Source organism: Triturus cristatus, chromosome 9 (assembly GCF_964204655.1).
Source record: "Triturus cristatus chromosome 9, aTriCri1.1, whole genome shotgun sequence".
Classification (NCBI taxonomy): domain Eukaryota; kingdom Metazoa; phylum Chordata; class Amphibia; order Caudata; family Salamandridae; genus Triturus; species Triturus cristatus.
The window spans coordinates 491,433,714-491,461,674 of NC_140592.1; positions in this window are offsets into that span (position 1 = coordinate 491,433,714).

The window sequence follows — 27,961 nt, forward strand, 5'->3', positions numbered from 1 at the left end:
CATCATCATAGATTAGACTGCTCATACGTTACCTCTATTACTTTATTAATTGGTCACCACTCACGTCTTTCTTATCCTTACAAGCTGCTCAATCCATATCCATTGCTACCAATTATGAACCATCATAAATTATATAAACTTTAAAAGTCAATACTGTTGTTTTTTAGGGAATGTTGCTGTTGATTATTATTTGCATATCCTTCTTTCCCTCCCTTTTACCCTTTCCGTTTCACCTTTTCCCTCTTTCTTTCTTCTTCTTCCTATAAAAATTTAAATGCATTCGCTATGGTAAATGTCTATGTTTTTCAGTTCAAACTATATACTTTTAATACATCAGTTTATGCAAAGTTTTCCCTTGCTGATTTCATATTTAGATAATGCTCATTTTTGGTTAATAGAGTTATTGACTGTTCTGATTTCATTTGTTCATTAATTTTGCTTGAATTGAAGTGCTTGTATATTTTGCCTTATTGTTTTACTTACACAATCTTAATAAATCATTATAAACAAAAAAAATATCCTAAAACAAAGGACATATATAAAGAAATTTGCCATCAACTTTTACTCATCAACTCTACATACTCTTGTAATATTAGAATATTTCTATCAATCTATGCCCTGTGGATCAGGATGCCATTTATCTGAAGGATATCAGTTCCATTTTTAAGCGAAAGCCCATGTCCTCCATCAGCTGCCCACCAGGTCCCGACCCAGAAAGCCTTCTCCACCGCCAGATGTCACAAGCTCAAACAACAATGATCCAGCTGTCTCATGTGACCTATGGAGGCATCTAATTGTTTTTATTTTGTACCATCACCATTATTACATCCCACATATTCACCACTGAGTGCCTTCTGGTCATACCCTGGATAGTGGTAAACAAATCTCCCTCTGCTGTGGCCCTTTTCATCATTTTCACCAACCAATCCGCAAAGGTAGGTGGTCCAAAGGCTTTCCAACCCGTGGCAATCTGCCACGACACTAGCATTGGGCCCAGATCCACAAATGCAAATCCCAATTCCACCTTTTTCGGCCAGCTACCAAGTCCTAGGATACACCCCTGTAATTTCAGCAGCTCCGTTCTCTCCTTAATTTTCGACAGGATGTCTGTGAGCTCCTTCAGCAGAGAGAACAATCCTGCACAGCCGGATCCTCCAAAACATTTGCCCATTCCCCATCTGTGAGCTGTCTCTACAACTCTGTTTCCCATCTACCACTTAGTGTCACTAAACGAATCATAGTTGCATCTGTGATTGCACGGTATAACACAGGTATCGCTTTTCGACTCCTGGTACCGGATCAAAGGTTGCGTGGAATCATGTAGAGAACTTGGGCAAGCGGTCGAAGTGCATTAAAAAACAGTAAGGGAATTGTGATGCTGTGCACAATGGGGGAGGGCCAATTAAGAGTGGGGCAGGGGTCAAAGGCAAGGCAAAAAAATATATATATATTCTGTAACACTTTTCAGTCTTTCATCTTCAGGTATGTACATATAAAATAGCACACAGCCTAAATGTAAAATAAATGCATGTTAAGTTAATCAGTGGGAAATGAACTATCATACCTCCATTAGTTAATGCATTGCAGATATCAAGGGTATGCCCAGACATGGGTCCCTTGCTCACTGTGTCACTGAATTCAGGCTAGCCTGGCTGCTGAGTAGTTAAGCCCCGAAACCGGTCCCAGGATGCTTGTTTCCGGTCCAGGGAGGACCTGTCCTGGCAGTTTGGGCTGGAACGTTCCCATGAGGAACAGGGTCAAGTCTGATTTGCATAGGCCTGAGTCCAAACTGGTGTGGCATAGTGAGCAAAAGAATGATGGTTAAACCCAGATCTGTGACTGGGGGTGAGTGGTTGAAAAGTTTCAGCACTCCGTCCATCATCTTGTTGTGCTTGCTGTGTGTATAACCAGACAGCCACGAAATTAAATCCTGGCTGGCTCAGTGGAGAATAGTTAAGGGTTAACACGGGCTCCTGCGTACACTCCTTTAAAAAGCTCACTCTTTGCAGCTCAGCTGGTAACTCTTTTCCAATACCACTCAAATAGAACAAATCTGTGACATCAGGAAATGTCAAGTGATTCCATTAATCAAAGTCAATACTGGCTTCCAGCTCCCTTCACATTTGCAGATTGACCCATTGTGCTTATTTACATTTCTTTCAGGTAAGCAAGAAGGCTTGTTTAGCTTTCTGCTCGGCTTTTTCAGCTCATGACATTAAGTGTCCCGGGACGGTTATCGTTTCACAGAAAGGAGGGGAGCTGTTTTCTTTAAATCAAAACAGTGCCTAATTTGAGCCAGTTGTTTCCAGTACTCGGCTCCAGCACTTAATTGATAACACTGGCACTTGTTACAATCCACCACATGGTGGAGCTGTTTGACTAATTTAAAAATGAGCACAACAGCAGTTGTTTAATATTTTAATATACATTAAAAAATAGTAATACCTGCGACCTAGGCCATTTTTATAGTTTTGGGTGGTCAGGAATAGCCTGAATTGTCACACTTGTAAAAGTGTGATGGTTAATAGTTGTGTAGGTCATACCATTGGCAGTGCTGGCAAGAGCAATTGGCGGTGCAAGCTACAGTGGCCTACTGACGAGAGCCCTGGCACTTACTTATTTTCACAAATTAGGCACTGAATTAATAAACTTATTGGCTCGTCGTGCCCCTCCGATCCCCCCTACTTTGACCAATGACTTGGGCACATAGCGCTGTGTCTGGACATCTAACACTGTGGAAGGATAGTAGGGCACAGTCTGGGCACCTCAAATGCTGATGGTATATGCTGATGGAATTTATTTATATGAGATTGTACATGTGCTAATGAAACTGACCATGTGCAGTGAAGATCAACCTGTGGACAAAAATTAATTAATTTCCTAAGATGAAATGATGACAGCCTGGGACAAAATAGGTCTGTTTTGAGAAAAGGGCAAGTAGTTATTTTAGGAGAGCAGCTTGTTTAAGAAATCAACAAGCTGATGCGTGGGGAAAAGCTGTATTTTTAGAAGATTCAAAGCTAACATTTGTTCATTTAGTAATTTGGGAACAAAAAGACGGCATTTAAAGAAAAAAGGAACAGTTGATGCATTTGAATGAAATTGGTTAATTCATTATACAGAAAGACTGGCATTTGGGGAGATGTTTGGCTGTAAATTGGTTTGTTTTCTGAAAATGAATTGGTGGTATTTGTAGTGAAAATTAGAGTTTGAATTCAATGGAAGCAAATGTTTCAAAGACAATTAGTGATTTTCCTAAATATTTCAATGATGACTTGGGGACCTTTTATGGTGGTCTGGTTTTAATTCAAAGTAGTAGACTATTTCATAAGTGCTGCATCAGAACTGCTTGTAAAATATATGGCTTTTTAGTTAATTTCCTTGGACAACTGTCCACGAAAGCACTATTTGACCCACCTTTTTTTTAGATTTTCGTGGGCAGATGGCCTCACGAAACTTACCCTTGCTCTTCCCCCAGAATTCTGGGGGGGCGGTATTTGGCTTGCTCATTTTGCTAACTTGGTGTAATTCCCACCCAATCTCTAGACCATCAATTTGCATGTTCACCAGCTACCTTCACATAGAAAAAGTGATAATTTGTGTAAGCATACATATGCTTGAAGGTTTAAAGTAGATGATAGTGCGGCCTGATTTAGAGATGGATGGATGAGATTTACTCCGGAAGTAAGAATTTATAGATGTATACTGGCACAGCAGACATCTCTTTCATTGGCAGGAACCGCCATCGCGGTGGTTCCAGTCAATGCATTGAAAGTTCGACGGGCAGTTCTGTCAGCATGACGGAGATGTACGGCAAACATTCAATATTTGTTTTCATTTTCAAGAATGAAATTCTAAAGCGGGATATTCTTTTTGAAAATGAAGAAAGCAATGATCACCTCACCAGGGAAAATTTCTCCCATGGCTTAGGGTAATTTGCAAGTGTTTACCGCCCTTCACCTTCAGGTTTCAGCTGGATGAGATGGACAGTGTAAAATGTCCATCTGACTGCCCACTCTAAATCAGGTAGGCGGCCAAATGGCCGAATCTCCGATAGCCCTTACTCTTTGATGCTTTGGAGGTGTATGTCAGCAGTAGAGATGGAACAGTCTTCCCCTCTGACATACTGCAGTTCTGCCGGATTCTAAATGAGGTGGGCAGAATTTCAGTTTGACAAGGAGGGTACTCGGTTGCCTTTGCACAAAACTCTAAATCAGCCCTCAATTGTGTGTGCTTCCTGTATGTAATACATGCACACATTATGCACACCTCACTTCCACATGGTTGTAAAACAGGGATAATTTTTAAGGGAATGTTAGCGGTCTCACCAAGAATATGCAATGCAAATTAGTTGCCACCCACAAACCTGTAGAGATGCACTTCTCAGGCTTTTCTGACCACCTAACCTAAATTTAATTAGACCTGCATTACCTGGTGAAAAAAGTGAGAAAAATCCAACCTAACAACCCAGTTTTTTCAGGATGTCAATAATGTTAAAAAGAAAAAGAAGGGTGTATGTGTGTTCAAAAAGTGCAGGATTGAAAGTAAAGACAAGCAAATCCCACATTTTTTTTAAATACAACATGAACATGAACCACAGCAATGTAAGCATTGTGTATGGCACGGTATTACTTTGGACCTATAGTACCAAGGTGACTGCATATACAGCCGAGCTTCTGTAAGGCAATGGCTTCATAATCCAATATTTAGATGTACAACCTGTTTCTAATTCTAAAACATTGAATTAAAAGCACATATTGCACAAAATTCATGGCCAGTGAAATGTATGCTAATCTGCTGCTGTCGTGTTTTCCTCATAAAATAGAAGCTTTGTCCACAATTGCCGCTTAATCCATCATTTGCTGCACAGTTTTCAGATAGTAACAAAAAAGTTTTACAAATGGACGGCTGTACATACTTTTCGGCCCCTCATAAAAAAAAATGGTGCGTTTGGACTATGTTTTCTTTTCTGATCAGTTTGTAGATAATACTTAAATTTCAATCTCACCTCGTATAATATCTGATCATAATCCACTGATCATTGATGTTATATTAAACCCCCACTCGAAGCCTGTTAGAGCATGGACTTTCGAGAGAAAGCTTCTGTCTGAACAACCTTATTTAGATCCTATGAGGCCATGGGTATCTGAGTTTTTAAACCTTAACAGGGGATCGGCATCCAGTAATTTTGTTTGGGATGCACTCAAGGCAGCAATTCGATGTGAAACAAAAAGCTTTTCATATTTTCGGCAGAGGCAAATTCACGACCAGACTAATGCCCGGGTTGACGCATTAAGATGTGCAGAGGTCCTTCTTATCGATGCAATTAGGGAGGGACGCGATATAACATACAGTCAAACTCAGGTTGCGCTTATCAAGGCTTTCCTGCTTGAAAGGAATTTTTTGGACAGGACCTTGCAGCCAAATATCTTCAGTATCGTCAGTTGATGTTCGAGTTTGGTGAACAATCTGGCAGGGTCCTTGCCAAACGACTTCAGCAGCGAGCACATGCCAATCGTATAGTTAAGATCAAAGATACCCAGGGGCATATTCATGATACTCCTGAGGGAGTTTTGGCTGTTTTTTCCGAGTTTTATAGATCCCTATATACTGAGGAATCTAATGATAGTAATACAGACAACGAGTTCGCCACCTTTGTTAATGATCTTAACACCTCAAAAGTAATGGATCAGCAGAATACTATTTTGGCAGCCCAAATAGAATGGGATGAAGTGGAACTGGCATTGAATTCGCGAGCCAAGGGCAAGGCGGCCGGTCCGGACTCTATTCCTTTGGAATTTTATTCCACATTTCGCACCGAGATACGGGAGGACTTCCTAGCAACCCTCAGAAATGCACAATTGGGTCGTATCCCAGACTCCTGGCGTTTTACAACTATTATTCTTTTTAAGAAGAAGAATAAGCCAGAGCTCAATCCTGCATCATTCCGGCCGATATCATTGATTAACACTGATAATAAGATTTTTGCTAAAATATTAGCTACAAGGTTGGCATTAGTGATATCACCATTAGTGTCTATTCGCCAACATGGTTTCATACCCGGCAGAGACACGGCAGACCATGTTCGTCGAGTTATAGCATTGTTGGACTGGGCTCAAGTCACGGGTTCCCCCCTTGGTGCAATCCTGTTAGACGCTGAAAAAGCGTTTGACAGGGTTGCCTGGGGGTTCCTGTGGAAAGTTCTGCACTGGAAGGGGTTTTGTTCAGAGTTTATTTATGCCCTGCAGTCCCTATATATTGAACCTCTCGCAACCCTATCTATATCAGGGCTCTCATCAAGACCGTTTGACATCAGCAGGGGCACTAGGAAGGGCTGTCCCTGCTCACCGCTCCTATTTGCACTTTATATAGATCCATTTTTGTGCAAACTTGAGCTCTCTTTAAATATATCTCCGGTTAGGATCAATACGTATGAATTTAACATTTTGGCATACGCCGATGATATTATGGTACTGACTAGTGATGTTTCTACCGCATTCTCTGCTATTAAAAATTTAGCACAAGAGTTTGGCCAGTGCTCAGGCTATAAACTCAACGCTCAGAAAACGCAGGTGGTACAATCTACAGCAATGGCTCCCTCTTATGCTCCAGTGGTTCAAAGCTCTGTGTATTTAGGGATAACAATTATACCATCAGTTGATAAGCTACCTGATATGAACATCCTGCATATCATAGATGCTGTCAGCCAGACTCTGCAAAGATTAGATAATCTACATCTATCAATCTTTGGTAGAAGGAATGTCCTAAAGATGTTAATTCTGCCTAAATTTCTCTACTTATTTTGGACTATTCCATTAGAATTAGCTCAATCTAGCCTTGTCCGGGCGGAGAGATGTTGTAGTAGGTTTCTATGGGGATACCGCCAGCCTCATAGGGCAGCTAAATGGATGCAACTACTATTGCATAGGGGTGGCTGGTCTGTCCCTAATTTGTTGCTATATAGTTGGACAGCCCTACTGCAACATCTGGCAGTCCCACTGTTTGGCGATAGAGCAACACTTCCGCCATGGCGTGCACCTTCTATATTTGAAATTGGATTAGGAGAGGAGGCTAAGGGAATCTTACTGTCTGTTCTTGAACCTAGCTATTATAAAAAAACTAGGTTTAAAGTGATCATCTCAATGTATTCAGTGTGGAGGAAGGTACGGCATAGATGGTCTATCACTAACGTTAATTTCTTTACTCCTTTGTCGTCAGCTAGACTGTTACCCTCTATCTTCCAAGATCAAATCACATTTCGGTGGAGGCATCAGGGTATTATTATTTTGGGCGATTTAGCACATGAGGGCACCATGGCGTCTTTTCTTTTTAAAAAAAATAAGTTTAGTCTGGATACGCATGATTTCTTTAAATATCTGCAGCTTCGGAGTTATTTAGTTAAACTTTCAAATAATACCCCCACTTTGTTTGTGAAGCATAACCTTATGGATATGATCTTGAAGAATTCGCGAATTGGGCTGCTCTATCAAAATCTATTGTTAGGCCTTCCCGATGATCTCCTACTTCATAATATCAAATGGGAAACTGAGTTAGGCAAGGCTAGTATAGATATTACTCATACATTAGAGCTAGCTAGCACGGTCTTAATTTCAGGGAGCTTACGATCCCAAAGCTACATGGCTCTATTTGACCTTTACTATACCCCAGCTAAAATATCTAAATGGGGAGGTAGGGGCTTGTATAGCTGCCCGAGATGTGGTCTAGTAGCAGCTAACGACGTACATATGTTTTTTACTTGCTCTAAATTGGCTCAGTTTCTTCAAGATGTTCAGGCATTTATGAATACAAGTCTTAAAATTCCAGTGGAGTTATCTCCGGAATTAGTAATATTAGGATGTGAGACAGATTCTGTTTTTTATATCACAGCTTTAATATTTATTGCTATGTCTGTTACACGATTGTGCATCACATCGGAATGGGTTAGTTCTACCCCTCCCACTTTTCCGAATTGGAGAGAAGGATTTTAGCTCTCCACAATCTGGAATTAGCTGTGTTCAAGAGGGGTGGTAGGAGGAGACGCGAAAGGGGGGTACAAATTTGGGCTCCAGTTACACAATGGTTGAATCGTTGAGAAAGAAAACAAAAAAAACAAATGGACCAAATATCACAAAAAATGCTGCCACCAGTGTTGCCGTGCTGTGGAAGACCATTAAAAATCGTTAACTTGTCACCTTTCAGATTGCTCTTTGGAGTTAAATTGCAACTAATGAGGTGAAGCCTTTGCCAAACAGTGCTAGCAGGTGCAAAAATGTCAAAATAATAATGTCTCTAAATGTTCTGCATTATATAGCATAATTTCCCTTTTTTAAGTTTAAGAAAGCTTTATTGAAATAATTGCATCAGAAAGGTACATCGCATTAATATATGTCCAATAACTAGGAATAGATATAGTAATAACATATTAATGCAGAAAAAGATGTACACTTAGAACATGAACAGATTGAAAATACTGCATCATAAAGGCAATAAACTGATAAAGAAATACGTAAGGCAAATAGTATAATAATATTACCAAATTTTATGTTTATAATAAGAGGAAAGAGAAGGGCAAACAAAAGAAAAACAAAGGAGAGTGAAGAAAAGATAATAAAATAAATAATAAATAAAACAGTGCAAGTAACCAAGCTTACCCAGGACAATATTGTAAATTAACAATAGCATTGTAAATGAGAGTACCAATAATTAGTGACAATTGAATGTTATAAACAATGATGAGAAGATCAAGGTGGTGGAAAAACAAAATAACTATCCCAAATCCGTACCGTTGGAGTAGGTAAGTAGATAGTAAAAGATTACCCAAAAATATCCTTCTGAAGGAGTTGATTGGTAGAGGTGGCAGTCTTTCTCTTTCACTTGCCCAGTGTTGCGCTGCCGCTCGTAGGTTTTAATATTCTTTTCATTATGGCGGTTGCCATAACTGCTTTAAACCGCGCTCCAGTCACAGCTTATTTGACTCAACATGGAGTCCCTAATGCTGGTGCTGCTCTTCATTTTGTTGTTGAGACGGATGCAGTACACTGCTTCAAGGTATACTATTCTTGGACCACCTTTCCGGCAGTGGATGGAAATCGATTATTTCTTTCACGAATATAGTGCCTCTGCGCTTCTGTATAATTATCAACCTTATAGATCTCTTGAAGTCAAACAGGAGGGACTGCCTCGTTTTCGATCCCTGTATCAAAATAAAAATATGCCACTTTGACTGCGAAGTATGCCTCACACGGTGAGAACCCTACTCCTAGATTGGACATTGGCAGTGACACTCCTTGACAGGGCAACAGAAGTTTCCATAGTGCGGGAGGTACTGCATCCCTGTCTGGAGGCGAGAGCAACTGATACATTTATTACAGTAGAAACAGCAGATACTCGAGTTGCACCCCCTGATAGACTATATGAAATAGTCCTCCAGATTGAAGGTGATATACAACGTACAATTACTGTGGTTTTCTGAGGAAATCTCACCTCCTCGTATGACATTTTGTTGGCAGAGGCAGATTAGCCTCAGCCATTTTTTCCAGCTTCTTCTCAAGGGGAGGACGTGCTACTTAAGAGTTTTTCACATTATGTCCCTAAGGATGCTAAACAGGCTTACGCATCGGAGTGGGCACTGGCCCTGGCTCCGGCGGTTTATTGTAATCAGGTGGGCTGGGATAGAGATTTGCCAGCACATGAGATTCCTTTACGATCTAAGTCACAGCTCCAACCACAGTATCTAATCAGACGACAGGCTAAAGCCTCTGTCTGTGACATCTTGTCCTAATTGGAATATCAAGGAGTAATTGAACCTTGTGTATCACCAATGAATAATCCTCCATTTTCCTATATTGAAACTGGATGGTTCATATTGCATTGTGTTAGATTATCGAAATTTACAGAACACACACAGCTCTGCATTAGTCAATAATATTGTTCACAAAAAAAACAAGACGACACTGGATATATCCTAAGGTTGTTACAGTCACAATTTGGCTCACGAGAGTTGTGATTTGACCGTTTAACCATGGGCTGTAAGAATGCTGCACGTGTTGTGTCTTTGTTACACAGCGTTGGCCCGGATGCATTCTCCTACGTCGATGATATTTATCTGACGGATGATGAGCTGATTCCGCATCTAGTCCGCGTAAATCGGATCATTCTGTCGTTTGCCGACTTTGGTTATAAATTAAACTTTGCAAAATCACACATCGCTTGTTCGGCGGTGCTTTTCATGGGCTATGAGCTCAATAATGAAGGTAGGGGGTTGGAGAAATGTGCACAATTGCAGCCTCCATCTACTCTGAAAAAACTTCAATCTTTCTGGTATTTTTTTATTTCAGGAGGACATACATTCCGGATTATGCCCAGCGTATCAAACTGCTTTATGCATTGATACAACCCAGACAATACAATAGAGGTATGTTCCAGAAGCCAGCTGGCTTCTGAAACATACCTCTATTCTTCAATCTATGCAGTCAGATCTGCTAGCGACTAACTTCTTGTTGACATGTGATAATTCTAGGAACCTGGCCATACAAATTGTGCCGGGGAGGGAGGATTTCACTTATTTGACATTCAACGAAGGTGACACAGTACCTAGAGCCATGGTACTCATAGTACGGCCCGCAGGCTGCCGGCGGCCCAGCAGGCCTTCCTTCGTGGCCCACGGACCCTGCAGGTAATGTCCCCATGGCCCCCCAGCTTTTGTGGAGAGAGAGAGTGGAGAGAGTGGAGAGAGAGAGAGGGGAGAGAGACTGACTGAGAGAGAGACTGACTGAGAGAGACTGACTGAGAGAGACTTACTGACTGAGAAAGAGAGAGAGACTGACTGACTGAGAGCGAGAGAGAGAGAGACTGACTTAGAGCGAGAGAGAGACTGCCTGAGAGCAAGAGAGAATCCGACTGACTGACACAGAGAGAGAGACTGACTGACTGAAAGAGAGAGACTGACTGACACAGAGAGACTGACTAACACAGAGAGAGGGACTGAGAGAGAGAGACTGACTGAGAGAGCCTGACAGAGAGAGTGACTGAGAGAGAGACTGACTGAGAGAGAGAGACTAACAGAGAGAGAGACTGACTGAGAGAGAGAGAGACTGACTGAGAGAGAGAGAGACTGACTGAGAGAGAGAGAGACTGACTGAGACAGAGAGAGACTGACCGAGGGAGAGAGAGTGGAGAGAGAGAGAGAGTGGAAAGAGAGAGAGAGAGTGGAGAGAGAGTGACTGACTGAGAGAGACTGACTGGGCAGAGACTGACTGACTGAGAAAGAGAGAGACAGAGAGAGAGACTGACAGAGAGAGAGACTGACTGAAAGCGAGAGAGAGAGACTCTCTGAGAGCGAGAGAGAGACTGACTGACACAGAGAGAGAGACTGACTGACTGAAAGAGAGACTGACTGACTGAAAGAGAGAGACTGACTGACACAGAGAGACTGACTGAAACAGAGAGAGTGACTAAGAGAGAGAGAGACTGACAGAGAGTGAGACTGATAGAGAGAGAGACCGACAGAGAGACTGACAGATAAAGAGACTGACTGAGAGAGCGACTGACAGAGAGAGAGAGAGAGAGAGAGAGACTGACTGAGAGAGAGAGACTGACTGAGACTGAATGACAGAGAGAAAGAGACTGACTGCAGGGAGAGAGACTGACTGACAGAGAGAGAGACTTACTGAGAGGGAGAGTCTGACTGACAGAGAGAGACTGACTGACAGAGAGAGAGACTGATTGACAGAGCGAGAGAGACTGACTGAGAGAAAGAGAGAGAGACACTGACTGGGAGAGAGAGAGAGAGAGAGAGACTGACTGATAGAGAGATTGATCGATTTCATTTACTCTAGCCCCCCCCCCCCCACTGACCCCACCCCTACCGGAGCAGCCCTCGGGCACAAACCATACTGTAATTTCGGCCCCGTCAGAAAGTTTGTGAGTATCCATGACCTATAGCATACAAATCAAATTTATTCACAGCAGCGGAAATGCGATTTTCAAATGTTGAAAAGATTTTGACTGCGGTTCAAATGACGATTCTGAAGGAAAGATCTCTAACGCAGGGAAAACGCATTCTTATGGTTTCACCAATACCTGCTTTAGAAGCAGTGACCAAGGCGAGTAGACTGAATTCTAAAGCTTTACATCACTGTTGGATACAAAGGGCTTCTTCTTTGACATCGGCTCCTCCTCCGTGGTCGTTGGATCAGTACAAGTGTATCATTTATACCGTACGGCTCGGCTCAACCGGGCATCGGGTCCAAACATGCTTATTCAGCGGCTTGCGCTATTGTGGCTTGTTCAATTGTAAATGGTGAATTTAAGTCCTCCATTGTGCATACACAGGCACTTGAGGACTGTACGTCGCAATTGGCGGAGCTGCGTGCTCTGGTTTTAGCTCTAGAATTTACTGATTCTAATGTGAACACTCTTATTGTGTGCGATTCTTACTATTGTGTCCAGTCTTTTAATGACAACTTATACTTCTGGTCTCAAAATGATTATCGAGACTCCAAGGGCAGCGCAACAAAACATAAAACACTTTGGGTTCGGGTGGCTGAACTTAAAGAACGTCTGCCACTCACACAAGTTATACATACTCTTGACCATCATCGTGTGGGAACACATGCTGTTGGAAATTCTTTGGCTGATGAAGCGGCCAAATCTGCAGTCGCCACGTGTTGTGTCGCAGCACTTATAAGGTCCATGACTATAATAGATAATGAAATACTGGCAGCTTTAGCTGCTACAAAGGATAGAACTGATTTCCCGCAGGGCTACATTTCTAAGTATTCTTCTCATTTGTCACCCGAAAAAGTTCCTTATGCTACAATATCGTCGGTTGGGTATCGGCTGATTCCCAACATGGACCGCAGGCTTCCTTTGTTCATAGCCGCACACGCGGGCATGGCTTCTGCACATGCCGAAGTGTCTGCAACAGTTTCTATTTTACAGCAATGTTATTGGTGGTGTGGTTTATATAGACAAACCTGCAATTATGTGATTTCTTGTGACATTTTTCCACAAATCAAACCATCTATGGTTTCACGTCGACCACAAACACAGCTATATATATATCAAATCAGCCATTTGGCTGTGTATATCTTGATAACTGCAGTCCATTGACTTCTGATACTGCATATAAACATATTTTTGTTGCAGTAGATTCGTGCACTAGATTTCTATGGGTTTGGCCACAACGCAGTGCTGACACTCGCAATGTCATTAGAGATTTGAGTGCGTTTGTCAGGACGTTTGCCTGTGGCACCTTCCATTCTGACCAAGGTCCAGTGTTCGCCTCTAAGGCGTACAAGTACGCGATGAAGTCTTTGGGGGTGCTGGTGCAGTTTTCGTCTCCATACAGGCCTGAGGGCAATTCTATAGTGGAGCGAATGAACCATGACTTAAAGCAATCTTTGACAGCTAGAGTCTTAGGTACAGGCAGGATCTAGCTGGTCTATTTGAATGGAGTTCAGCGTGCTCTTAATAATCTCCCGAGAAGATCTCTGGGTGGGCAGACCCCATACAAAATGGTCTAGACGTTGTGGTGGCTGCCACAACATTTGACGTAGATAACCATTTTACTATGTGACAGGACCTACAAAAGACCCGTGACAACTTCTATACAGAACATTTACCCTCTTCCAATGAGACCGCAATGCTGATTCTGGTCACCGCTGGCTCCATAAGATTGGAGATCTGGTACGAGAAAAGTTGGAGAAAAAAAAGAATTTGGTCCATCTTATAGTGCACCGGTCCGAGTACTTGGATTGAACGGTACTCGTACAGTGATACTACCAATATTTCCTGGTCGCAAAGAAAACAGGTATATTTCAAATGAGAATGTCAAACTACACCATCTGTCCGATTCTGAATAGTGTGACTCCCAGTATTTCAAGCAACGCTATTTCCCTGAATCCGATGGTTTCAGCCTCTTAGACTAATGCCCGTGCAGTTGAGGGTGCCTGTTGTGTCCTCCTCCTCCTCCAACTCTGACGTCGAGTTTGCTTATCCTGCGGATGAGTGCCATAGTGAAGTACCAAACAGCCCTTTACATCATCAAGTTGATGCAGCACTGCCTCCATTCATGAACGTGGGAGCAAGCAGTTATTTTGGGGACCGTACAAGCTTCTGTCATGACTCTTCCTTTTCGTCATCAACTGTGACAATTCCACCGACGCAAACCAGTATTTTCTTTTTCTGGTTCAAAAGACTTACCTGGTCCCACCCTGGACCAACATCTGTCTAGTGCTTATACTGATTTTCCACTTCATGTCGATTGGGTTCGTGACAGTGTTCTTCTTGCTAATCAGTGGTCATTACCTGTCAGAATGCTCTGCTGTGAAGTTGGTTGATGGAATTCTAGCTCCCCATACATCGTCCCATATCATGAAACGTGATCAAGCCCTTGTGAACATTCTGGCTTTCCCACTTGCGGATTGGCATCGTTTGGGATAAAGTGGAATTCGGCATCCATGGCCCGGTGGAGGTCCTCAACATTCCATACGTGTTTCGCGTTTCATTAGGACATGTGGTAACACAGGACATATATTCTGATGATTGGTATGTACAAGCAGTACATTAGTTGTTTTCAGATTTAAAGTATTATGCTGCTTTTGATGCTGAAGATTTATATTTAAATTCTGCCAATTTTGCTGATTTATTCTGTTACCAACATTATGGTCATAATTTTTTGCATAAAACAAACACATTACGACCTGTTTTTAATTTTACACAGTGGGAACATTGTCCAACACCCTTAAAGGGAAGTTCCAAACACTTCGGAATAAGTTCACCTATTTTACTGATTACAACACGTCCAATCCAGGGTCCTATTTCTTTAAATTACAATTGCTGTCTCAATCTAAATTTATGTTGATGCACACAAAGTTAATTTATTCAAATTCATTTAGAACTGAATTAACTGTACAGGGTAACGAACACTGGACAGAAACCATTGAGTTGAAGTCGATTTGGGGTACCAAGACTTGGCAAGTCCAGGGAACCAGAGCTTTGCATCATTCATGTCTTATTCCAACTCAAATATTGTATTTAAATGACACGGTGCACCAAACTACTTGTTTTGGCCTGGCAACAGCCCAAAATTTGAATATTCCATCCATTCCCTCATTGGCTGAGTATAATAATTAGTGTAAACACACCAATCATACAATCGACGAACTACAAGCACTGTTTTGGAACAGCAGTCTAAATATCTCTGATGTTGTCCCCGCTGGATGGTTGTTGTGGCAAACCAATGCCAATGCCTGTCAACTGCATTTTCTTAATGCGGCAACTGGTTTCACCCAAACTAGGCCTGAGCCATGTTTCCCGCATTCACATTCGGTCACTACATACTCACTAGGGAAATTGTGTTATCAATGGTTGGAACACTCTACACTATCGTCAGTAAAACAACACCTGTCTCTCTTGTCGGGCGACATTAATTTAGCTGATTTTATCTTGGGTCCTAAATCTCCAAGATCAATAAGATTTATTTATGAGGCTTATAATGAATTGTGGAAACTATTGCAAATGGAAGCAGCGTTCCTTCTGCGCCAAATTGACAAAGCAAATTTGGAGAAAGTTCTGGCAGTTGTCGACAATAGCATAAATACATTGTCTTCCCGTATTTACATGTTAGATAATTTTGTTTTATCTGTCATTGATATTGTTCAAAGTGATGTATCTGTGTTATACCGTGGTCAAAATCAATTACGATCTGTGACGCAATTTGCATGGTAGTTGCAAACTCTTAAATTGGGTAAAGTGCCATGGAATTATTTGAACGCTTCTGCATTGTTTATGCCATTTAACTTGACTGATAAACAAAGGTTCATGTCCACGACAGACGCAACATACACATTGTTGCGCATTGAGCAATTACAACATTTACCATTTTCTGTAGCGGAGACTGATCCAGCGGTATGATTAATTCATGGAGGTATTTCTCTGCCATTCTCGTTATTTCAGTTTGAATCTTGCATGAAACACTTCCCGATAGGCCGCTTTGAACTCCTGGGTAGTGCCTTTTTTATGAATTATGGTCTTTGCATTTCACCTACAGATGTCAACGGGAAGATAAGGAGATTTTCCTAACAGGGGAGGAGTGTGATTCTACAGTAGGACATTCCCTAGTTTGCAAACAAGCTAAATTGCACAGCGCTTGCAACGTGCCCACTGCTAATCTGGCTTGTTTTTTAAAAGGTACGCCTGTACCGGCAATAATTCCCACACTCCCATTGCTTTCGAATTGCGGTTATCTTATTTTGAATAACCATGACTGCTGTGGCTTATAAGCAAATGCAAAAACAACAATTGATGGACAGAATGCAGAACAATGTCATACATTCACCCCAGTACAGAGATCTGGGCCTAAATCCATCGTTTTTTTGCTCACCATGCCATTCCAGTTTGAACCCAGCCATATGCAAATCAGTCTTGACCCTGTGCCCCATGGGAACAGTCCAGCCCGAACTGCCAAGCCAGGTCCTCCCTGGACTGGAAACAAGCATCCTAGGACCGGTTTCAGGCTTTCAGCCCTCGTCAGCCAGGATAGCTTGATTCCAGTGGCATGGAGAGCAAGGGACTCACGTCTGAGCATACCCTTCCCACTCGGGGTGACAAATACAAAAACAATTGATGGACAGAATGCAGAACAATGTCATACATTCACCCCAGTACAGAGATCTGGGCCTAAATCCATCGTTTTTTTGCTCACCATGCCATTCCAGTTTGAACCCAGCCATATGCAAATCAGTCTTGACCCTGTGCCCCATGGGAACAGTCCAGCCCGAACTGCCAAGTCAGGTCCTCCCTGGACTGGAAACAAGCATCCTAGGACCGGTTTCGGGCTTTCAGCCCTCGTCAGCCAGGATAGCTTGATTCCAGTGGCATGGAGAGCAAGGGACTCACGTCTGAGCATACCCTTCCCACTCGGGGTGACAAATGCAAAAACAACAATTGATGGACAGAATGCAGAACAATGTCATACATTCACCCCAGTACAGAGATCTGGGCCTAAATCCATCGTTTTTTTGCTCACCATGCCATTCCAGTTTGAACCCAGCCATATGCAAATCAGTCTTGACCCTGTGCCCCATGGGAACAGTCCAGCCCGAACTGCCAAGCCAGGTCCTCCCTGGACTGGAAACAAGCATCCTAGTACCGGTTTCGGGCTTTCAGCCCTCGTCAGCCAGGATAGCTTGATTCCAGTGGCATGGAGAGCAAGGGACTCACGTCTGAGCATACCCTTCCCACTCGGGGTGACAAATGCAAAAACAACAATTGATGGACAGAATGCAGAACAATGTCATACATTCACCCCAGTACAGAGATCTGGGCCTAAATCCATGGTTTTTTTGCTCACCATGCCATTCCAGTTTGAACCCAGCCATATTCTGAACTGGGGTGGCGTAGTGGGCAAAAGAACAATGGATTTAACCCAGATCTCTTGACTGGGGGAGAATGTCTGCATTGTCAGCATTCCGTCCATCATTTGTTTGTTGGAACGCTTTTCGCCCTAAGTGGGATGGGTATTCCCAGACGTGGGACCCGTGCTCACTACGCCACTGGAGTCAAGCTATCCTGGCTGATGACGGCTGATAGCCAGAAACCGGTCCTAGGATGCTTGATTCCGGTCCAGGGAAGACATGGCTTGGCAGTTCGGGCTGGACTGTTCCCATGAGGCACAGGGTCAAGACTGATTTGCATATGGCCATGTCTGAACTGGGGTGGCGTAGTGGGCAAAAGAACGATGGATTTAACCCAGATCTCTTGACTGGGGGAGAATGTCTGCATTGTCAGCATTCCGTCCATCATTTGTTTGTTGGTGGCTTATGGGCAGGCATCTCCTATATAGTAACAGTTACACAACGTGTTACTTGTTGTAGCAATGTGCTTTTTCCACCCCCGCATGGTATTGCAGATAGTTCTCTTTGGCCTTCCATTCCAACATTGAAAACAGATTTCAATAAACTAAGAAGACTCAAATCGCTATTGTTTCAACAGGAAGTGGCTCTCAGTTCAGCTTGAGAGACCTTCGAATTATAGGTGGCGAGAACATCTAGTGAGATTCAGTCAATCCTGAATACGAATCTCCCACTCCATTTGGAGAACTGATACATCAAATATTTAATGCGTCTAACACAGAAGGTCTTGCTCATTTTTTCAAACTTGTGATCTCTTTTCAGATGATTTTTTAAATAATACCAGCCTTCATCCATGCTATTTTTTCCAGCGCCTTCTGAGGGTTCCCCTTAATACTAGCGCTAGGGGCTGGCGTATTGATACTTCTGCTCCTGTTATGCAATGGCTGCCCATCTTGTGGTACTGCACAGACCCAGCCAATCGCAACTGTACTGTGATCGAATGCAACAACTTTTTGGATGCTTGCCATTAGCGATAATTGGCGTAAGTTATGGACTAACGTTTCGCTTTGCCTACTTTACTTGCGTGCAATCTGTGTTCTACTGCTGGCGGTGCCCTTTCTATTGGGCCTTGGATTTATTCCTCTCCAATACGTCATGCACAGACCCGGTTATGATCTGTTGGTGGGTCCATTACCACCCATGGCCTGGTCTGGGGATGGCCGTTTGATGCGTGCAGCTGCACTTGGAGTATTGGCTGAGTGGAATACCTGTGAGGCTGCACAGTGCCTCTTGCAAATGAGTTTCATCGAATATCACGCAAGTTGCCCGGATATGCTCTTGGAGGCATCAGATTATGAGGAACAGGTGTGTTCCTTCGAAATACTTGACTGGATGGCATCCCTTTTTGCTACGTACGATAGGAATGACCTTTTGGAATAAATTGCATTCTTAAGTTCACAAAGTTTGATGGATTTTCCAAATCACTGAAAAAAACAAAGTCTTTCTTTTTTTCCTAAATTTTCCAAATGGATTTTTTCTCAAGCGTTACAAGTCTCTACTTATCTTTGGAATCTGTTTAAGTCTTGTATCTATATGCTGCGACCTGGCCAAGGGGAGGGTGTCATATGGCTGATGGCGTCATAGTCAACATCGGTAAGTTAGCATGAGCTCTGCTGCCATGATGCTGCTTTTGGGCACATTACTACATGACTTCATTTTGCAAGACTCTGTTTATGCCTTTCACATGAGAACCATCTGCTTTGTGCGTTCTCGGTCTGTTCCTGGAGTTTAGTCGGAACACAGTGAGCAAGGTCGATAAACAATGCCCCTTGTTATTCTGTTTTGGTCAGTTCCTGGCAACTAGACAAAACATGCTAACACAGCTGCGGCTGCTGGAAAACACGTGCTTTGATATTATGGGGATGCATGTTGGTTTAACACACACTTGGAGAGGGACCTTTCCAGGGAGAAGACACATGTTGTTCATATGATGTGGATATACCATCTAGGCGCTAAGGTATGGAGTCTGTGGACAAATCCCGGAGATCTTCTATTATATAATATTAATTCTTCCTACAAAGGAGAGGGTGGTTAGGCCTTATAGTCCTTTATCCACAGTCTTTATAAGATGACATCTCCCTTTATAATATATGGACTTGCTACAATATTAACTGTTTTAGGTTTATGCATTTTGCTGCTGTTAGTGGCTCGTATACTGCATTATAGAGCACAATAGTTAAATTAACATTTTAAACTATATCTGTGTCTCTGTCGATTCTTATTGTGGACAAGTACGAGTGAGTGAGCAAAAGGGTACGTCTTGTTACTGCGATTCCTGAGAGAGTCGGGAGTTTTGTGTTCTGGGGTGTCTAATCATTTGGGATAGCGAGTGAGACACTATAGCTAGTGGGTCCTGGGATTGTGGGTACTGAAGCAGTAGGATGTCTTAGCCCCTATACACTGAGGTCCCGCATTCCTGCTCATAGTTCTGTGTATGTTCAGAATCTCTGCAACACTGTTAAGTCTATGATGGTGGCAGAGGAAATCCCACTATCCAGCAAAAACAACTTTGGTAGCATCATTCCAGTTAGACATAATAAGTTGAAAAGAAACAGCAACAAGCAAATCCAAAATTTTATCCAATTTACGAGCACCAATCCAGATAGATTGGGAACTAACCCAAAAGATAGGTTTCATCTAAAAAACATTATTAATGGAGCACATAGTGAAAATTGTTCTGCAAATCCTCTTCCAGAAGAAATTAATGTGAGGGCAATAAAAAATGAATGTAAGTATGTGCCTGGTGTGCTAGTGCAAGTCCAACATGAGTTTGACAAACTTGAATTATATTTCCAAATAGAGGTGGGAGTTAAAAACAATCTTTGATAAAAACAGTATAATGTTTGTGTAGTGCTGGTGTTACAAGAGATATGGTGTATTTTTTGCCAGATGGATTTCCAGGTTTGTTATGGAGAAAGAGTGTTGTAATTCTGATTCCCATTTAAGTTCTATTTCGTATTTGGGACGACTGGGTGAAGAATATAATGGAGATATATATATGTAGAAGGCTGTAGAGGGAAGGAAAAGAGTGATTGGACTGGAGGAGGATCCGATGTAGAAAGAGAAGCCTTTGAAATCATAGAGATATGTTGTGCAAGAGAATTATTTAATGATTCATACTTAAGTGTGGAAGTGACAGAGGGACCAAATGTGTTGTGCACTTCAGAGGAGGTAAGAAGAAGTGACCCATGAACTAAATGTTTGACTTGAATTATTCCCTTATCAACCCAATGTTTCCAGAAAGATATACAATTCGATATCTTAATGGATTTATTGTGTCATATAGATGATTCTAGGAAAACGTACGAAGAAGGGAGAAATCTAGTGAGAATTGGAAAGAGGGTAGAAATAAATTGTTCAATGGTAGGTGATGCAAAAGAGCGTGAAGGTTGAGGAAAATAAGCCACAGACTGAAAATTGAAGAGGAAAATCAGGTAATCTTCCAGAAGACACCAAACTGTTAAGGGAGTCTCATGTGAAATTTCCAATTTCTTGTCACATTGTTTAGTCAACCCTGCTGTACAATATGATGCTCCCCTGATACATAATTCCATTGGCCTTGAGTATATCCCCCATTTTCAAGTTCTTCGCTGTCACTTTCAGGAACCCTCAAAAGAGTAATCATTGAAAAGTAAGCAGCTAAACAATAATTTCTGAAAGAATTATTCAATACTGAAACAAAAATAATAATACTCTGCCTCAATGGGGCGTCCCTAAGTCAGTGAGATTTGGGAGATATGAATCTTAAATTTCCTCACAAAGGAAGCAGTGGGCCGCAGGCTGAGTGGGTGAGATGGCCAATGTTCGAATGTGTTGTTCCCACAAGGAGTAAGGTCAGTACAGATTACCCTTAGGTGGGCCTCTGGGGCTACTTTAGAGTTTGGCGGACAGGGTAGCCTGTTGCAACAGTGACAGACCTGCCTGATTTTTGAGTTGGACAGGCAGAAAAGTATATGTCATTGGGGTAAAATTTACTCTGTTGGTGTAAAACGTCCTCCAACGGCCTGACGGAGTGAAGGACATCAGGGGAAAAGCATCTGAGTGTCCGAACTTTTTTTAAACAGTCCATTACCACCAAGTATATCGTGGTGATGAGGGACAGTAGGAAATAAGAAGATAGCTCTCATGGCCTGGGGCTCTTTAGTTAAAAAAAAAACTCCCACTTTAGGAGTACGTCTTTGAAAAATAAAAAAAACTTTGGAAAAGTTTGAAGGCCGGATGTCATATTTCACAGAGCTATCTCTCAAACTTTTCCTTGATTGACAGGAATTGCCATGATGATAGTTCCAGCAATGTACAGAGATGTATGTGGGGCTGGCGCACATCTCTGCATTTTGTGGGTGGAGTAAATGCAGGGTGGCTGACTTAAAGTCCTCCACCACCCTGTCTGCCTTTACTCCATTCCACCAAACACTAAATCAGGCTTTCTGTCTAGAAGAGCACAGTGGGGGAAAAAAACTGTAATTTGGAATGCAACCTCAAGCTATTGTCAGTTGTTAGATTATTTGCAAGCCTTCATCCTATCACCTTTTGGATGTTTGATTGCCAGAGGTGTGCCTTGAAATCAGGGCTGGCTCTAGCGTGGTGCAACCGATGCATGTTTTCAAGTATATTATGGTTATAAAGGCACCTACTGCCATGTTCCTTGCCTCCAGCAATTCTCAGGCAGCAATAAAAATGTCAAGATAATGCTGGTAATTAACAGACATGCTAGAGAGTAAAGGAGTTCGGTCTAGTCGCAATGCGAGTCATCATGAGGTAGCACAGAGGGCTAATATGCCTGTTGCAAAGCACGTGTACCGTGCAGATCACAAAATGCATGTAATGTAACTAGTTCAGTGGATTATTACTTTTGTCACAGAGATCCTTTTTTTAATTGCAGTTTATTGGTTAAAATCCTAACACAGAACAGTGAGCTATTAACTTTCATCAAAGAGCTGCCTGCAAACTGCAAGGTATAGGTCAGAGCGTTATGATTTTTTCCCCCAGCCTTTCATCATCCTAATGTTGCCAAAAGGTTAATTTGGCTAGAAATCAATTCTTATTAGTAAAGACAACCCCCAACCATGGAGTTTTGTTTTAAATCCTGAGTTTGTGCTTCTCCAGTCCAAGCACTCTTAAACTAAACATTCTATCAGTATGGATGATGTGTGACTCCTACACCTTATAGTCTTCTTGCCTATACACTCATTTACACCATATGATTCATTGTCTCAGATTAATGAGTGTGTGATGTAAAGTGCTCTGACACCCTACATTGGTATGAGTGGCACTATGAAACAAAATTAATTCATGTGAGAGAGAGAGTGGCTATGGAGACTTGAGGGGGGCATTGTTAAAGGGTGGTAGCGAGGGAATCCGTAGAGAAGAAGGTCATTGGGGTGAAACAGCAAACATTGTCACACTGGACGCCCGCCGTAAGCGCTAAAGCCGACCCTTCTTGAAACCTCAGACTGTTGCAGCTTTCCAAACCTGCTCTTGCCAATGTTTGTGAATTACAAAAAGCAGTACATTGACATCCATTTGAGGAATACTTAAATGGGTGCACATTTGCTACTTTTTTGTAACCAAATCTCTATACATATTTAAGTTCCTAAAACAAAAAAAATCGAGTGAATACATCCTAGTGAAATCAGGATGATGAGAAAAACCAACACAGACATATCAGACCCGACTCAAGGCCCCCAGAAACACCTGCCAAGAATGCATTTATTTGGGTGGTGCCACCACCCCTGCAGCCACAGCCTTGCAGAGAAACATGTTAAATGCTTATGACTAACCTATGGAGTGGCATACAAATGTGTTATAGTTCTTCAGCTATTTATATAGATACCAGTAGCAGAGAAAACAACACTTCTTCTGCACGCTCAGTCACCTGCAAAGAGAAGTGAAGGATTTGGAATGTGTTTTGCCGAGCAGCGTACATTAATATCTCCACTCCTACATCCTGCACTATTATAGGCTGTATGCATGTACACTTATTTTAAGGACTGGCTACTGAAAGCATTAGTTGCTGATAGCTCTGATGTTATTAATTTTTCAAAAAAATACAATAAGAATTGCAGAGAGAGGAAGCTTTCTATCAGCCCCCTTCAGCCATTGGCTCTCATGTCAATCAATCAATCAGTCAGAGTTGGTAAAGCGAACTACGCACCTGCAAGGGTCTCAAGGGGTCGGGGGGGCTCCGATGAGTGCTGGGGTCATCCGAGAAGTCAGGTCTTGAGGCCTTCCTGAACTGAAGCAGTGTGAGGGCTTGCCGAAGGTGGAGGGGGAGGTTATTCCAGGCCTTGGCTGTGAGGTAGGAAAAGGACTTTCCACCTGTTCTGGTCTTGTAGATGGGTGGAACGGTGGCCAGAAAGAGGTAAGCTGATCAAAGTTTTTTTTGGGGTACATGTTACAAGAGGCAGTTGTTCAGGTATGTTGGTCCGGTGTTGTGGAGGGCCTTGTATGCATGAGTGAGGAGTTTGAAGGTTATTCTTCGTTTGATAGGGAGCAAGTGATTTTCATGATTTGACATTGCTTGGTTTTCCATCAAAACAGCCATCCAAGCAACTTGAGGTTTTTTATACTGTGCCATTAGTGTTAGCTTTGAATTTTGGTGATGGGCCATCAAGTAGTCCTTTTGTTAGACTGCAGATGTGACATTTACCTTGAAACCCAGTAGGTGTTCTTCATGTGTCTCCTTTATTGACAAAGCAGCATTTTAATTACTGATTTATGGCTTTTTTGCTTAGGAACTGTTTGTAGTGCGGATGCCTCATTCTCTCATTAAGGCACAGTGCTACTCTCTAATTACCTTTGCACATTAATTTGTTTCACTTTGCTGTCAAGATAACATGTTTGTTCAGAAAGTAATGAGGAGTGCACATTTTGGCTTCCTTAAAGATTGAACAAAAATACTGGCCTTTGTCAAAAGTGTCTACTATTTAATGTTGTGCTGTGTATGCTTTTAATCTCAACAGTAAAGTATATGTCATTGGGGTAAAATGTACTCTGTTGGTGTAAAACGTCCTCCAACGGCCTGACGGAGTGAAGGACATCAGGGGAAAAGCATCTGAGTGTCTGAACTTTTTTTAAACAGTCCATTACCACCAAGTATATCGTGGTGATGAGGGACAGTAGTAAATAAGAAGATAGCTCTCATGGCCTGGGGCTCTTTATTTAAAAAAAAAACCTCCCACTTTAGGAGTACGTCTTTGAAAAATAAAAAAAACTTTGGAAAAGTTTGAAGGCCGGCTGTCATATTTCACAGAGCTATCTCTCAAACTTTTCCTTGATTGACAGGAATTGCCATGATGATAGTTCCTGCAATGTACAGAGATGTATGTGGGGCTGGCGCACATCTCTGCATTTTGTGGGTGGAGTAAATGCAGGGTGGCTGACTTAAAGTCCTCCACCACCCTGTCTGCCTTTACTCCATTCCACCAAACACTAAATCAGGCTTTCTGTCTAGAAGAGCACAGTGGGGGAAAAAAACTGTAATTTGGAATGCAACCTCAAGCTATTGTCAGTTGTTAGATTATTTGCAAGCCTTCATCCTATCACCTTTTGGATGTTTGATTGCCAGAGGTGTGCCTTGAAATCAGGGCTGGCTCTAGGGTGGTGCAATCGATGCATGTTTTCAAGTATATTATGGTTATAAAGGCACCTACTGCCATGTTCCTTGCCTCCAGCAATTCTCAGGCAGCAATAAAAATGTCAAGATAATGCTGGTAATTAACAGACATGCTAGAGAGTAAAGGAGTTCGGTCTAGTCGCAATGCGAGTCATCATGAGGTAGCACAGAGGGCTAATATGCCTGTTGCAAAGCACGTGTACCGTGCAGATCACAAAATGCATGTAATGTAACTAGTTCAGTGGATTATTACTTTTGTCACAGAGATCCTTTTTTTAATTGAAGTTTATTGGTTAAAATCCTAACACAGAACAGTGAGCTATTAACTTTCATCAAAGAGCTGCCTGCAAACTGCAAGGTATAGGTCAGAGCGTTATGATTTTTTCCCCCAGCCTTTCATCATCCTAATGTTGCCAAAAGGTTAATTTGGCTAGAAATCAATTCTTATTAGTAAAGACAACCCCCAACCATGGAGTTACAAGAGGCGGTTGTTCAGGTATGTTGGTCCGGTGTTGTGGAGGGCCTTGTATGCATGAGTGAGGAGTTTGAAGGTTATTCTTCGTTTGATCGGGAGCAAGTGATTTTCATGATTTGACATTGCTTGGTTTTCCATCAAAACAGCCATCCAACCAACTTGAGGTTTTTTATACTGTGCCATTAGTGTTAGCTTTGAATTTTGGTGATGGGCCATCAAGTAGTCCTTTTGTTAGACTGCAGATGTGACATTTACCTTGAAACCCAGTAGGTGTTCTTCATGCGTCTCCTTTATTGACAAAGCAGCATTTTAATTACTGATTTATGGCTTTTTTGCTTAGGAACTGTTTGTAGTGCGGATGCCTCATTCTCTCATTAAGGCACAGTGCTACTCTCTAATTACCTTTGCACATTAATTTGTTTCACTTTGCTGTCAAGATAACATGTTTGTTCAGAAAGTAATGAGGAGTGCACATTTTGGCTTCCTTAAAGATTGAACAAAAATACTGGCCTTTGTCAAAAGTGTCTACTATTTAATGTTGTGCTGTGTATGCTTTTAATCTCAACAGTTACAACTCATCCTTTATTGTCTGACTCTCTAATACATTTCTTCAATTAATACTCTCTGCTCAACAGCTTCCATATTCTTGTAGTCCAAGATGTTCCTTTAGTATGAGATTTTTTTTTACCAGGACAACTGGGGTCAATACACATATGGTCACCTATTATCAAACCCTTCTTCTAACAAAAAGCCAAACCTAATGGATTTACCAATGCTTGTTCAGGTACATTGACAAGAATCTAGTAAGGTAGTGTTTTTATGAGCTTTTTTCTCTGAATAATTAAATTATTTAAAGTAGAAAACAGGCTCTATGTTATCGCTATTAAATATACATGAGCCAGCTGCTTGACCATACGTGCTAACTCCCAATATTAAATCTGCAAATGTCTTTATTTTAGCTTTCACTTAAAACCTCATAGACCTCAATGTATATTAATAGGGAAATTACATTTTGCGATATAGGAAGGGCGTGCAGTACGGCCATTGGGCTGACAATAGGACTGCCATGGCTCCAGTTCCCATCCCTAAACCTCCCACTACCTAATTAGGGACTCTAGAGTTGTTCCCTTCAACAGACCTCACCATTTGATCCTGAGATGAGTCATGCCCACACCATAGGGCTCTGAAGTCTTCAAGGGGCACAAGCAGAACACTGCCATAAAGGAAGGAGGCCACAAAAGGGGGGAGTGCCCCAGAACTGTCAGGTCCTCACGCCCCTGGCTTTGTAAACATATACTTGAACAGAAGCGCACTGGTCCCTAATCCCTCAACCTCCTGTTACCTGACTGAGTCTGTCAGGTCACCCTCTGCATCAGGCCTTGCCGGTGGCTGCCGTGCAAAACTGGTATTCTTCCCTGGGTCCTGAGATTAAGCCACAAAAACCAGGAGGCCCAAACTGTACAAGCTTGGCAACACTGCAAAGAAGGGAGTGAAGAACCATGCTCATTCCACCCATTTCAAGTAACCTTCCACCCAACTTCCCTGGTTCTGCAACAATTTAGGACACTTGATAGGATCTCTCGAGCCCCATCCCCTCTTTCCTTAACCTTCTACCACCTGATTGGACCTGCTGGGGTTGCGCTCTGAAGCAGGGGTTTCCACTGGATGCTGGCCTGAAGTACAATGGTCTTCCATTTGCTTCAAGTGCATCAAAGCCTAGAAGAAAGAACGCAAGCCTGTAAGCTGTGTCCCTAAAATCCTGTAGGTAACTGCAAAGACACTCTGGCCTATAACTTTCCAGTTGATCATAGCTTCATACATTAGGGCTACTGGGTGTATGGTATTGTTTTTGCCATTTCCATCTGTATTTATCCATATTCATTTACTGCTAGTTTTAGCTGTATGTATCCATATTTATTTGGGGTTTCGTGGAAAAATTAAGCTAAAATTAGTATATTTCCACATTTATTTAACCAATAAATATGCACTCATGCTTGAATATCTGCCAGGTTTCAGTTCTGTGAACACCTGTAGAAGATAAATCAGTGCACTTATATGAAAATATGCAAATTTCAGTATCAGCCTTGTGCATATCTACTGCTGTTAAAGCCTCTTTACTAAAACTCCTTTCTTTTTTATAGCCCTTATCCATCAATCCACACATCTATTAGCCTGGCAGTCATGGCAGGTAGTATTTAGAATTACTCAAAAAGCAACCAAATTTCCGTTTTTATCCACATTTTAAAATAAATACAGACAAGAAAATTAATGTTTCCTGTCTGTATTTATCTGTAACAATCAGTAAAAACTGAAAACAGTGAGTATTATCCATGATCCACATTTTGAGCACTCATGATCCCCCACATTACTGCATACAAATCTTTCTAATCCTCCCTATCATTTATATGCTCCCTACAAGACCACAGTAGAGTAACCACCCATCACTTGCTTCTA